Source organism: Lactuca saligna, chromosome 7, assembly GCF_052625555.1.
Source record: "Lactuca saligna cultivar CGN05327 chromosome 7, ASM5262555v1, whole genome shotgun sequence".
NCBI lineage: Eukaryota > Viridiplantae > Streptophyta > Magnoliopsida > Asterales > Asteraceae > Lactuca > Lactuca saligna.
The window spans coordinates 124,393,098-124,406,933 of NC_136423.1; the positions used below are offsets into that span (position 1 = coordinate 124,393,098).

The 13,836-nt window shown below is 35.1% G+C and overlaps 1 non-coding gene across 1 annotated transcript; it reads right to left on the reverse strand.

Moving 5' to 3' along the window:
- Positions 1–11,447: 11,447 nt before the first annotated feature.
- Positions 11,448–11,554, reverse strand: LOC145007790 (small nucleolar RNA R71). Its single transcript, XR_013663155.1, has one exon. It is a non-coding gene; the product is annotated as a small nucleolar RNA R71 (small nucleolar RNA).
- Positions 11,555–13,836: the final 2,282 nt, after the last annotated feature.

The window sequence follows — 13,836 nt, forward strand, 5'->3', positions numbered from 1 at the left end:
TCAATAAGCTAAACCTTTGAATGAGTTTGGGTTTAAACCCGAAACTGAGTTTGGAAAACTGAAAAACCAAGAAACCGAACCCATTGGTTCGGGATACCCCTTTACGTTGACCCTCGCTCCGCCACTACACTAAGGGGCTATTACAATCGGATGTGGCATGCCTGACTGGATGGTTAAGCTTGTGATATTGTATGTTGGAAACCCTAGTTCGAAACCTACCAAAAAAATTTTAGTCTAGTTTTTTTTAGCCCCGTCTTTTTTTGTGCCGTTTAATTAAGCTTCATCTTAGGGAAAAAAAAACGCGTTCCTCTTAAGGCAAAACGCGGTTTCCCGCTCCAGTACTCCCGACTTCTCCTCCTTTCTTCTCCCCTTTCCACCGTCTCCTCCATTTTTCTCATCCTCTGCTCCTCAAACACGACCACCGCTCGTCCAGTTGATTTGCTACCTCCATCTGCGAAGAACAGTCGCCTCCGCAGGGAGACGAAGTAGAAGACGCAGACGAACACATCCCCTTGTTCGACGAAGACGCAACTGCGTTCGTTAACCCTCCTTCTCCGTTTTTCCAACCGACAGTCCTGGTCGTCGTCTCCATATGCCCTCCCCATCTCGTCGGCGCATCTGCCCTCCCAATCTCACCACCTCCTTGCTTGATTTCTTCCCCAAGAAATATACAACCCTTTTTTTATATTACTTCATGTATACACCTTTAGATGCTTAATTCATTGATAATGTTGATTTGCTTTGTTGAATGTGAGGTTTTAGATTATATTTTAGGTCGAATTTGAGGTTTTAGGTTAAATTTTGGTTGAATTTATTAAAATTCTAGTAACTAGTGAAGCTGGTCATGGCTTGGTTAAATTCATTAGGTTAAAATTTGGTTGAATTTAGCTTAATTCATTGGTTAAAATTTTCATTTTTTTAGAGTTGAGCAAACCACCTCGTTGTCTTTCCTTGGCCCATCCCATTGCAGAAAATTGATGTTCTGTTACTAATATTTGTTTTCTATTTGTTACAGATGTTCTGTTATTGACCACTACACAATTTATGTTTGAAGTTCAATTAAACAGTTAGCTTTAGCCATTCTTCCTATACTAGGTAAGTCTTGAACACATTAAGGTAAACTGACGACTCTTTGTTTAACATCCTTTTTTGGCTAGCATGTTACATGGTTTTTTTGTTCGTGGCATTACTGAATACAACTTTAGAATAATTAGGGTATATATGTTTTGAAAAAGTAGTCATTAGGGGCATTCCAACTGATATTAAATTTTTGATGCTGTAGAATAACAGTAATCTATGAATAATTAATAAACAATGAATAAAAGTAGGTTGTTATTTCCTTTAGCTTGTGAGTTTTTACAGCTGCTTCTTCGTGCTAAACTAATGTTCTTTTATTTTGAAGGTGAGTATACAATGGTTCATTATTTTTTACAATAGTTTATTATTTTTTACAATCTACCAAGCAATTTTATTATAAATTTATTGCAGGTATATATTAACATATATTAAAGCATGCAACAAGCATTCTATGAATCAAAGATTGAGGTATATCTTAACATTCTCTTAAATAAATTAAAAACTTCAAGTACTAATATTCTAGGATTCTATAATATGCACATATATAATATGCACATATCAGATACTTTGCATGTTCCCGTTGGTTGTATATATAATTATGTTATTTAATCTTTTAATTATATGTCCAAGTTGTGTAATAATAGTGTTTAATATCTCACATATTATACTACTACAATTCATATATGTTTCAATCATAAAACATCATCAAAACATCCATTGTAGATTATACTTTTTTATTTATTGGTATATACTGATACCTTTTGAAATGCTTCGCAGAGAATCACTAAAGGAATGCACTCTCTCAACAGACAAGTTGATGTAAGCAGATTCCAAAGCTGTCAATATTAAACGGGAACTGTTAAGACTAAGTACCTTAGCAACAACCACTTAAGGGAGAGAAGACTTAAGTAGAATAACAACCTGTTTTAGAACATTATATTGATTATAACATTATATAAATGTTGGTGCATCTATGCTAATAAATTCACGTTTTTATGTTGTTTCTTTTACCTAGTTTGGGACAATGGTGAGTTGAATTTGGTATTTGACAAAAAATTGGAAAATTTTTAAAATTTTAAATAATTTTTTTAAAATAAAACAAAGTTAGCTACGGAATAACTACGGATTTTCGTAGCTATTTATTTCCGTAACTATTCCGTAGCTATCCACTTCCATAGCTATTATGTAGCAATTTGGTTCCGTAGCTATTTAATTCTGTAACTATTCTGTAGGAAATCCGTAGCTATTTATTTCCGTAGCTATTCCATAGCTATGGTAACTACGGAAAATTTTGCAGCTATTCTGTAGCAATTCTGTAGCTAATCCGTAGCTATAATTTTCCTACGGGCCATTATGATACAGACATTTTTCCGTAGCAATTCTGTAGCTATCTGCTTATAGCTATGTAATAGTTACATATTGTGTTGTAGCTATTGCACCAGTTTTCTAGTAGTGACAATACAAAGGGAAATTGTTTGTGGATAGATTTGAATGACATTCATTTGTTAGGTGGAGTTAAATGAATCGCCAGTATAAACCTTTGAGCTTCGTTTGTCACATGTGTTGCTAGGTTGATTACACCCACGTGTGTTCCATTACATAACCCTTGATACTAATCAGTGTGTAAAAATATTACCGGAGCACCTACTTTCAGTTTTAGTAAGTGATTCAGTAGTCCAGTCAATTTGATGGAAGTTAGGACATCAGGTGAGTACAACGGTTTAATCACTAAATTGTATTGTTCTTAATTGCACAGGTTGTACAAACTTTAATATGTTTTTGAATCACTAGGCATCTGATTAAGCATAATCTCATTAATTTAACCTACTTCTTCATATGTAGGTGCCAAGAGAGCACGCTGGTGAAAATAAGTGCCACTTTGTAATTCTTATAAAAAAGAGGGATAAGCAAAATCAACAATTATTTAAATAGGATCATCAACATCTTTAATACACCATGTGTTTGGTAATTTCACCATCTTCTTGTGCATCATTATCTTAAATATACACTCTGAGAATTCTTGAACTTCAGGCAACTGCTTCAGATCATAATCCACTCGTAACCACATATTGACAGTTTTGCATATGCACTATCAGAGCCTTATTCTAATTAATTTACAGTTTTTCTGATCGTTCCCTTTAGTTACTACATAGATACAATCACTACCTGTTATTAATGCATGTATTAATTGTGACTATACATACATATATTTGAAAGGTAAAGTCAACAAAAATGAAACTAATCCTTCGTTACTTCGTACTGATTTGGAATCCAAAACAATCAAAACATTTTAATCTTAATACTCTTCATGACAATATGCACGCAACGGAGTGATGACAGATACATATTCTTCCAATATATATATATATATATATATATATATATATATATATATATATATATATATATATATATATATATATATATATATATATATATATATAGGAGTGGTTCAAATGAACCAAAAAATGTTAAGAACCGTAAGAACCTCTAACTTTAGATGTTTATAAAAGGTTTAGGGTAACCCTAAACCCTAACCCCTAACCCCTAAACCCTAAACCCTTTATAAACATCTAAAATTAGAGGTTCTTACGGTTCTTAACCTTTTTTTAGTTCTCATTTGAACCTTTACCTATATATATATATATATATATATATATATATATATATATATATATATATATATATATATATATATATATATATATATATATATATATATATATATATATATTTCTATCATTTTTATTTCATGTTTAAAAAAGTACATACCACAAAACAAAAACCAAAAAATATTACAAATTTTGATACCTATAAATAAAACCGTATAGGTAAAACCCGTCACCATAAGGTACCAATTTTTGTTTTGACTATAACCCATAAAAACCGTTACTATAGGTAAAGATCGTCCATATAGGGTACTAATTTTTGTAGTTTTTTCAATCATTTTTTGATAAACTTCACCATATACTACTTTCCCTCACATGTTGTTTTATTTTCATGATTGTTGGAGCATGAAAATGATCTACAATGATGAGTGATTTATTAGGTTAGAATATTCTTTTGTATGAGAGCATATTCCCTCCACTAATATATATATATATATATATATATATATATATATATATATATATATATATATATAAAGTGGAGGTGAATGATCATTTATTTTATGAGTGCACCATGTAGACTTTATAGAGAGAGAGGGAGAGAAAGAAAGAGGGAGAGGGAGAGAGTATGTGTATGTATGTGTGTTGGCTGGAGGATTCTCCCTAGCCGTGAGTGTTCTTCATGTAATATATTATATCTATCTATCTATTCACCACAGTTTACTCACATGTTTTGTTTATCATTATCATACACGATTATCTTATTGATATTAATTTTCCGCACCAATCTAATCAACAAATAGGAACCTACAATGACTATTGTTGACTTCAGTGTACTATTTTTGTTGGTGATGTTGCTTTAAAAATAAGAAATACGATGTTCAGTTCATATACATTTGCTGTTGTTAAATTTACGTTCATGAAGAAAAATGTTTTATACTGAAGAAGATGAAGTTCTTTTTAAAAAAGATGGTGTTTGATCATTTTATCCCATGAAAAAAGGTGTTTTGGAAAAGAGACAAAAGCTTTCAAGCCTGTTGCCATTTGCTTCATAGCAAATACCAACCTCACCTCTGGTGAGTGGGAAGCACTCTCCAGTCTTTGTGTGACGCATCAGTGTTGTTCCCACATGCACTCATCTCTCACTTGATTTAAGAAAAGACAAAGAGCATTAAATGCTTGTGAGTGGTGCTTTGGATTCTACTCTTATTTCCCGTGTGTGGAGGCCACGCCCCAACTACTATGCGACAACTACTTCTATTGGCCCCCCTTGAATGTTTTGTTCATTTTCCATTCAAGCAAATGATAGTCATGCTTATGATGATTGAAGTGTACATACCATCTAGGTACTGACACCTACGCAGCTAGGTATACTGTCAAGATCCTGCAAACAGTGTCGCTTTCTCTCTCTCTCCATGTGACAGTTACCGATTTTGGAACCAACAGAGGTCAAACGAACCAACAAAGTCAAGTAAAGTCAACAAGTTAACGCCTTAGGACCCAAATCCTTGTGATTTCAGTTGGCACCCAGACCAAAATCACCATGTGATCTCGGTTGGTACATGGACCAAAATCACTAGGTGATCTCGGTGGTGCTAGACCGAAATCACATATGATTTCGCTGGCTTATGGGGATTTCGGTGGGAAGGAGAAGAAAGAGAGGGTTGACCTTGTGACATGAGGTTTCATCTTTTCCAATACAAAAATATTACCCAGCATGTATCCATGCAATTATCCAACAAATATCAACGCAAACGTCACCTCATTCTTCCTACCTTATCTTTGGCCGAGAACACCTACAAACCCCCACTATCTCCATTTTTCCTTTTTTTTTTACTCCATATTCTCTCAAGAACAAGTCCAAGCTCTTCTTAGATAAACATTTCCAAGTGATTCTTGACAATTTTTTAAGTGTTTTCTTCATAATCTAGTGTTTCTACACACTTTTATGCTAGTTTCATCTCATTTACACACATTATCATGTGTTAAAACTCGTAGTATAATATCATCTTCAAAGAGTTAATCGACCACTTTCAAGTGTTCTAGGCTTAGAGATCTTCACTGTCACTTTTTTGTCCAACCACAAACACACTCAAGGTGAGTTCATACCCCACATTTTCGAGTTTTCATGTTTTAGGGTAGGGATTACAAGTAAAGTTTGGTTTATCACACAAATACTTGCATGTTTCATCTCTATGTTAAATATAAAACATTATTTTCATGAAATATGGTTATCACTAGTTTGTAGACAATTATTTGTGATATATTAATTTTGAGATGCAAAACTAACAAAAACAAAACATAAACTATGTTATATAATCATAAGAAAAGTTATGATTACAAAACTACAAGGATTTTGAGACTTTTTACCAACATATAGTTTTTCTAACAAAAAGGGTTACATTATAGTTATTTCACCATTTTTTGGGATACAACCCAAAAATATGATGTTTTGACCATACATTTTGAAACTTGACAAAAACACCGTTATAAAATGGGGCAAAAGCTCGAGATGGACTTTTTCAAGTAAATTTCTCATACTTGTGTTAGATGTAAATTTTTATTACATATTCATTAAAAAACACCTAGACATGATAACTACTATGTATTTATATAAAGGATTATATAAATAGTCTTAACAAACAAACATAATAAGCTATAACTGGTATAGTTTTGGAGGCACAAACACTACATTATCATTTCGGAAGAAACATATAATTATTTAAAGGTATAATTATTTTTACACTATGTAACCACTATGGAAGGGTGACGCATTCATTTACAAGAAAAAGGGTTTTCAACACACTATATGTAAATCGGTTAATACAATTTTGTGAGACATTTGGCTTCATCGTATCTACCAGAGTACACAATAAGTCATGAATTATAACCAGAGTCTCTTGTAGGGAGAGCATGACACTTGTGTATAGATCTATACAGGATTGGCAACCCTGCACCTAAGTTGTTAGCCACAGTTATACCATCCAGTCTAGGGTGACAAATGTCTAACAGTTCCGAAACCTGAAGAACATTGTAGCATGGTTATGATAACTGACATGGGGTATTAATAATACATTTGGTTTATGGGGTTAACATACATTCAATTAGTTTTATAAAAGATAAAACTACATAATACCATTTCCCAGTACAACATTACTTACATTTTTTAGTCTTTGGATTAAAGACTTACAACTTATTTTTAAAGAAAATATTGGATTTTCTGAAAGTATACACTATCATTTTTACATGAAAAAGTTACAAATCCTTCTGATACAAAACGCTTATGAATTCACCAACTTAATTGTTGACACTTTTCAAAATCACTTGTATTCTTTGGAAATCAGTGAACATGTAATCAAAGAGTTTTTGGAGGATGGGGTGTCGCCGCGTCACGTTATTTATTTTTGCTATACATATTTGATATCGTGCAAACAATGTTTTTAGTACAATGTAAACTTATTAAATATTCATTATGATGGATGTAATATTTTGATCACTACTATTCATTTTTTATGATACTGTACATGAAAGTCATCCGCCCCCAGATGTTTTCGTCGTTCTGGTTTGGGGGTGTGACACTCCATCAACTTTAGACAACTGTTGCCATTCGGCCCCACCTCAACTGTGTGAAGACAGTTATATGTCCAGTCCACTTGTGACAGTTCACCAAGTCTAGTCCTATTCCTCAAAGGTCAATTGTTTTCATTTAATGCATGTTTATTCTTTTATGCATTTTGGTGGCCCTTAACCATATTCCGAGATTACCTTTTCAGAGACAAGAACCTCATTTTTCATATTCATCTCGGACTCAAAATAATCCATTTTGGATCTATTTTCCGAAATCTGCCTTTCCTACCCAAAGCCCAAACCCATTTGTGTTTTTAGTGGATTCATCTCGGACCCTACTAGTTTGAACCAAACTCCCATTCCAACCCATTTACTTCGGATCCAACACTTGGATTCAACTTTCATATTTTGATCCACCTCCTTAATTTGGAATCAATTTTTTTTCCGAATTCATTTTTTAATTTTTTTTATTTAATCCTTTTTTGTTTAAAACAAATTAATTCATTTTATTTTAAACCGATTTTTTTAAAACCCATTATTTTTTAAACCAATTTTTTTTTAACACCAATTTTATCCCCATGATTCAAGGCTTCATTCTTCTTGTTGATTACGAGTGAAGACATAGTTATTTCATATATTATTACTTATGTGTTCTTCCTCCTACCGAGCAACTCGTATTTGCAACTTCTGATTTTTATGCTTCAGAGATTCTGATCCACTTATTTTCATTCAGAAACTTGTCTGATCAACAATGATTTACGAGGTTTGGATCCTTCTGAGGTTCACATTTTTAATTCCTTCAGACAAGTTACACAAGGTATCAGACCATCATTCGGACCAATGATCTTTGGATTAGAGGTTTAGACTAGTTCATTTCAACCTTGATTGACGAGTCATTGGTTGTGCTTTGGGAGTCTGGGTTTGCATTTCAGTTATCAGCATCACTTCGGTTCAACACGATGATTCTTCAACAGCGAGTTTATCATATATATTCTATAGTGTTTGATCAGTTCAAAAATACATCACCAAGTCTACCCATGACCCAAAAAATAATATCTTTGTTTTTATGGGTAGATGCTCACATCAAGGGGGAGCATGCGATGCTCCATCATATCCGACATATTCTCTTGCCCGGTTTCATTATTTTTTTTCTTTATTGCAATATCGATAAAAAATAGGGGGGGGGGGGGGGGGGATCATGAGCATCTGTTATGATTTTATTATTGGAGTTTGGATGTTAGAGACATTTGAAGATAAAGATTTATTTAGTATTGTGATGTGGAACTAAGTTTTGATCTTTACAGATCAAAAATTTGGCATTACTAGATGTTCTTATTACTACGATTATTTATCTTCAGACTCTACATTTTGGGATGTCTCGCTTGTGTTAGCATCTGGATTGAGTTTACGATTGTTTGAGTTTGGATTTGTGATACTTTGAAGACGAATATGATTTTGGCATTTTGATGTGACACTTATTTTTGATCAACCGATCAAATATTTGGCATTGCTAGACCGTTTCTTCAGGTTTATATTATTTATTTTTAGAATTTTCTTTGAGATGCTTCAGTTTTTCAACATGTTATTCTTCTGAGATTGTTTAGTGCATTATCACTCGAGTTCGAAATGTTAAAGACGTTGTGTGATCTGATATTGAGCTCTTCGATTCTACAATTGAGGGGGAGATTGTGAACATGATCAGTTTTTGAGGACTAGTCAGCTTCAAAGATTGGGATTTCATATTTTGATTCAGCGTTGAATCCTCTGTATGTTCTTTGATGTTAGTGATTCCATTTCCAGATACTGAGATCACGACAGATTCAGATCTTCCGAGATACTTAAGCACCAAAACCTACCCGTTGGATGTTTGATATTTGCATATTTAGTCTTATATTAAGCATAGATTTTTATCATTTATTAGCTGAATTATTGCATTTCATGGACAAAAGATACTTAAAATTGCTTGTATTATGTTTTCAGTCCAAAGTTGAAGCTTGGAAGCAAAAGGAAGCAGGAGAAGCGGTTTAGAGCTCAGGAATTGAACAAAGAAGAAGAACCACCAAAAACAACACCTACTCGGCGAGTAGGGTCGCCTACTCGGCAAGTCCGAGAGAAGGATCGAGAAGATAATGAGAACATAAAGACTTTGTCACTTACCGTACACAGGATTCAAGTGATGGACTCGGCGAGTCGGGTCGAATCTATATATACGGCTTCCCAGATCGGCATTCAACATTCTAGAACCCTGGGGGAGAAGTAAGTTGCAAATCAGAGCCAGGAGAAACCTGAAGAACGAAGATACAACCTAGAATTCAATCCCGAAGGAGATTTGAGGCAAATCTACATCATTCTACTTAATCTTTTGTTTTCCATTATGGCTAGACAATTAGAATTCGTTTTTATTGTTTTTATTACCTCAAACATGAGCTAAAACTCTTAAACCTCTGTTTGGGGATACAATATTGATACTATGGATTGATTATTATGGTAGGATTAATTCAATGTTGGTGATTTTGTTGATTTTAGCTTGTTAAAGAACCTTATGTGTGGATGATAACTATTTTTCTGTTAATAGGAAGATAATTAAATAGTATGAACATCATTTAATTATCAACCTCATATGTTATGTGACCACTTTGTCATATGTCTAGGAGTAATGAACATGAAACTAGAATTAATAAGAAAAATAGGTAAATTCATGTGTGAGCTTGTATGATGACCATCAACAAGAAGTTAACTAAAGGACCAAATTAGTTAGCTATTACAAGTCTAAATTAACCCGAATAAATAATCTAGTGAATTAAATTAAATTAGACAACTGATCACTGTTTGATTTAGTTTGTTCTCTAAGGATTAGTGCAGCGAATGTGAATCTAATTAATTGAATCGGTAACCAATAGAAGAATTAATCCATTGCACTATTACCATAATATCAACCATAGGATCAATTGAGTTGAACTAAACAGAAGTCCTTCTCATTATTGAATTTAGTTAAATCTTTGCTTTTCGAGTTTTTTTGTAATAGTAGTAAGTTTATAGTCTTGTAAAACTAGAGAAAAACCCCTACTTATTAATTAATTTAGATAAAATTAGTTTTTAGTTTTAATTTACCGTTCCCTGTGTTCAATACCCTACTTATTTAGCTTTACCACAATTGATAGGTCCACTGCCTTTGTGTGTTTATTTTATAATTAAAAGTAGGTTTAAAACTAGTTCGTTTTACACACATCAAGTTTTTGGCGCCGTTGCCGGGGAACGGTTCTAAATTAGCACTAATTTTTATTTTTATCGATCCTTTGTATGAGATTTATCTCATACAAATTTAATTCTTAGGTAATTCAGTAATTAGTATAGGTTTTAATAAATAACCGTTTTATTAATTAATTAGAAAAAAATTGTTTTTGCCTTGAACTCGCCGAGTGCACTCGTGCCAATCAGCGAGTCCGCCGCTATTACAGTTTTAATTTTTATTTTATTTTTGTTCTTTTTACGCGTTTTTTTTATTTTGCTTGCAGTCGTTACATGACCCGGGGATCTGATACACCTCTGGTCCCTCCTCTAGAAGACCCGGAATCCACACTTAGGAGGAACAAAGGAAAAGCCGTTGGAGAATCCATTTATTCAAAGAACTCGCCACTAAAGAACCTCAAGTCCGTTTTCAGCAAGAAGAAGAGTAGCAAATTAGGAGCATCCAACGCCTCTTTAGCAATTGAAGACTCGATTAAAGAAGACATCGAGTACGAGACCGAGGGAGAAGAAGATCTCACTTTCGAGCACGAATCCGACTTTGAAGACGATTTAGCTCTTACCATGGTTAACATCGATGAAATCCCCATGGGGGAATGGAAGAAGAGGATGCGTGACAGCACCAGACCGGGACTTGTGCAACCAGCAATTCCCGCTACTGCTACGTTCAAATTAAAGGGCCACATACTCGCTCAACTTAAGGAGATTCCCTTCTATAGAAAAGACCACGAAGATGCCTACAAGCACTTGGATGAAGTAAATGATGTGGCTGACTACTTCAATGTACCAAATGTGCCACACGAGACTCAGCTACTTCACATGCTCCTAGTCACATTCAAAGGTGCCGCAAAAGACTGACTCAAGTCACTTCCTCCTGGGTCAGTCACCACATGGGCAAAGATGAAAGAAGAGTTCATAGACAAATTTTGCCTGCCTTCCAAAATAGCCAAGTTAAAGAAAGCCACTGCTAACTTCGAGCAACAACCCGGAGAATCTCTTTATGAGGCATGGGAAAGGTACAAAGGTCTTCTCAGAAATTGCCCACACCATGACCTTAATAGCCAACAAGAAGTTTCCATCTTCTATGATGGAGTCAATGTCACCACAAGGCAATTGCTCGACTCGCAAGGCCCACTCACAAGGAAACCACCCCCGGAAATTAAAGAATTAATTGAAGAATTCTCTAAACATTCTAGAGAATACCACAACCAAAGAAATGAAGTAAGCAGGGGGTAGTGAACTCGGAAAATGATGGCATAGCGGCGATGATGGCTAAGCTCGATAGTTTAGATAGAAGGATGACAAAAATGGATCAAACAATCCATGATATTCAAGTTGGATGCGAGAACTGTAGTGGGCTTCATCTCATGAAGGATTGTGACTTAGATGCAAATGGAAACAAAAAGGAGCAAGTGTTCTATTCAAGCGGCGCTTGTTACGATGAGAATTGGCGGAAACTAAAGAAGGAATTGCTCCCGTATGAAGAATACAAAAAGATGAAGGAGGAGAAATACAAGCAGAAGGAGAGGGGTTTTTATCAAAAAGGAAGAACCGGTTATGAAAAGAAGCCCGATTTAGAAGAAATATTCACTAGATTTATAGCCGCGTCCGAGAAAAGGCATAATGATCATGATGCTCCAATACATGAGACTAGAAATATACTTCGGAATCAGCAAGCATCTATTCTCAACATTAAGAAACAGCTAGGACAACTTGCACAACAAGTGAACGAGAGAAGATCGGGTCAACTTCCAAGTAAAACCAAGAATAATCCAAGAATGGAGAATGTGAGTGTTGTGACCTCCAGCTTTGGAAAAAATTTCACCCCTGCACAGAAGATGTCCAAGGTGCATGCAGAAAAGACAGAAGAGTCGGATCTAGCAAAACTCGACCAGACTCGCCGAGTCCCTCTAATGGACTCGGCGAGTCCATGCCCCGATGACAAAACTGTTGTTTCCTTAAGGCCTTACAACCCTCCTCTGCCATACCCAATCAAAGCCATATCTACTGAGAAGGTTAGAGCATACAGAGCTTTCATGGAGCATGTTAGAGCCCTTCAAGTAAACATCCCATTTGTGGAAACAATGCTTCAAACACCCAAGTATTTTAACTTGCTGAAAGGTCTCTTTGCTGCTAGAAAAGATTTAGCTAAAGTCGTGGAGATAGTAATGAGTGAGCTACCTGAAAAGAAGGGCGATCCGGGAAGCATCATAATTCTTTGTCAATTTGGAAATGTACTTGCCACTCAAGCGTTGACCGATTTGGGTGCAAGTATTAACTTAATGCCTTTGTCTTTCTTCAAAAATTTGAGTTTACCAGAGCCGAGGCCTGTAAATATGAAGATCCATTTGGCAGATAAGACGAATATTAGTCCAAGAGGTGTTTATGAAGATCTCCTCATTAAGGTGGATAAGTTTATATTTCCTGTGGACTTTGTAGTGCTCGATATGGAAGAAGACCCCAAAATTCCAATTATTTTGGGGAGACCATTCTTGAATACCACGGGTGCATTAATAAATGTATGTGAGTCGACACTAACATTGAGGGTAGGAGATGAGACAGCAGTGTTTAAAGCTCTACCATAAGTTGAGCAAGAAGAAGGAAGAAAAGAAGAAGTCTCATTCGTTAATTTAGATGATAAAATACTACAAAAAGAACTTGCTCTATTACAAGAAGAAGATCCAAGTAAGTTTTTGCTATCTTATGGAGAAATTGGTGATGTTGGCAAAGACCTGGAGGAAATAGAGAAGTTGCTGGAAGGAACCGATTCAGAAAACACGGTGGAATGTGAAGAATGTGCTCCGACTCGCCGAGTTGCTTTCATGGACTCGGCGAGTCCAGTCGAAAATCACAGCAACTTAGCCGATTTTGATCTGCTTGTTACCAGCTCCCTGCATGCTCTAGACATGAAGATTTTCCCTAATTCTATAGAAGATCAAGCAACAGAAGAAGGAAAGGATGGTGATCTTCAACACGTTCATGTAGCATGTCTCGATACGATCATGCAAGAAGATGAGGACAATCCACTTGAAGAAGAGGCTAGCTTTGGAGAAGAGGGAGATGCAACGGTTATGAAAGATGATGCTGATGACCCGTTCATCAAGTCACGTATTACCAAACCTCGAGCCCGAATTTTCACCAACTATGAAGTAATAAAGTTTAAAGAGAATGGGGTGAAGAAGAAGAAGATGAGGAAAAGGGTAATTCATGTAGCGGAAGATTATGCTATATGGAGGAAGAGAGAAGAATTAAGACAGGCTTACAAGAAGAAGATACACGCTTACAAGACAAAGTATAAACCGCAAAAGATTAGACATGCATTCCCGATGCAGGAGGA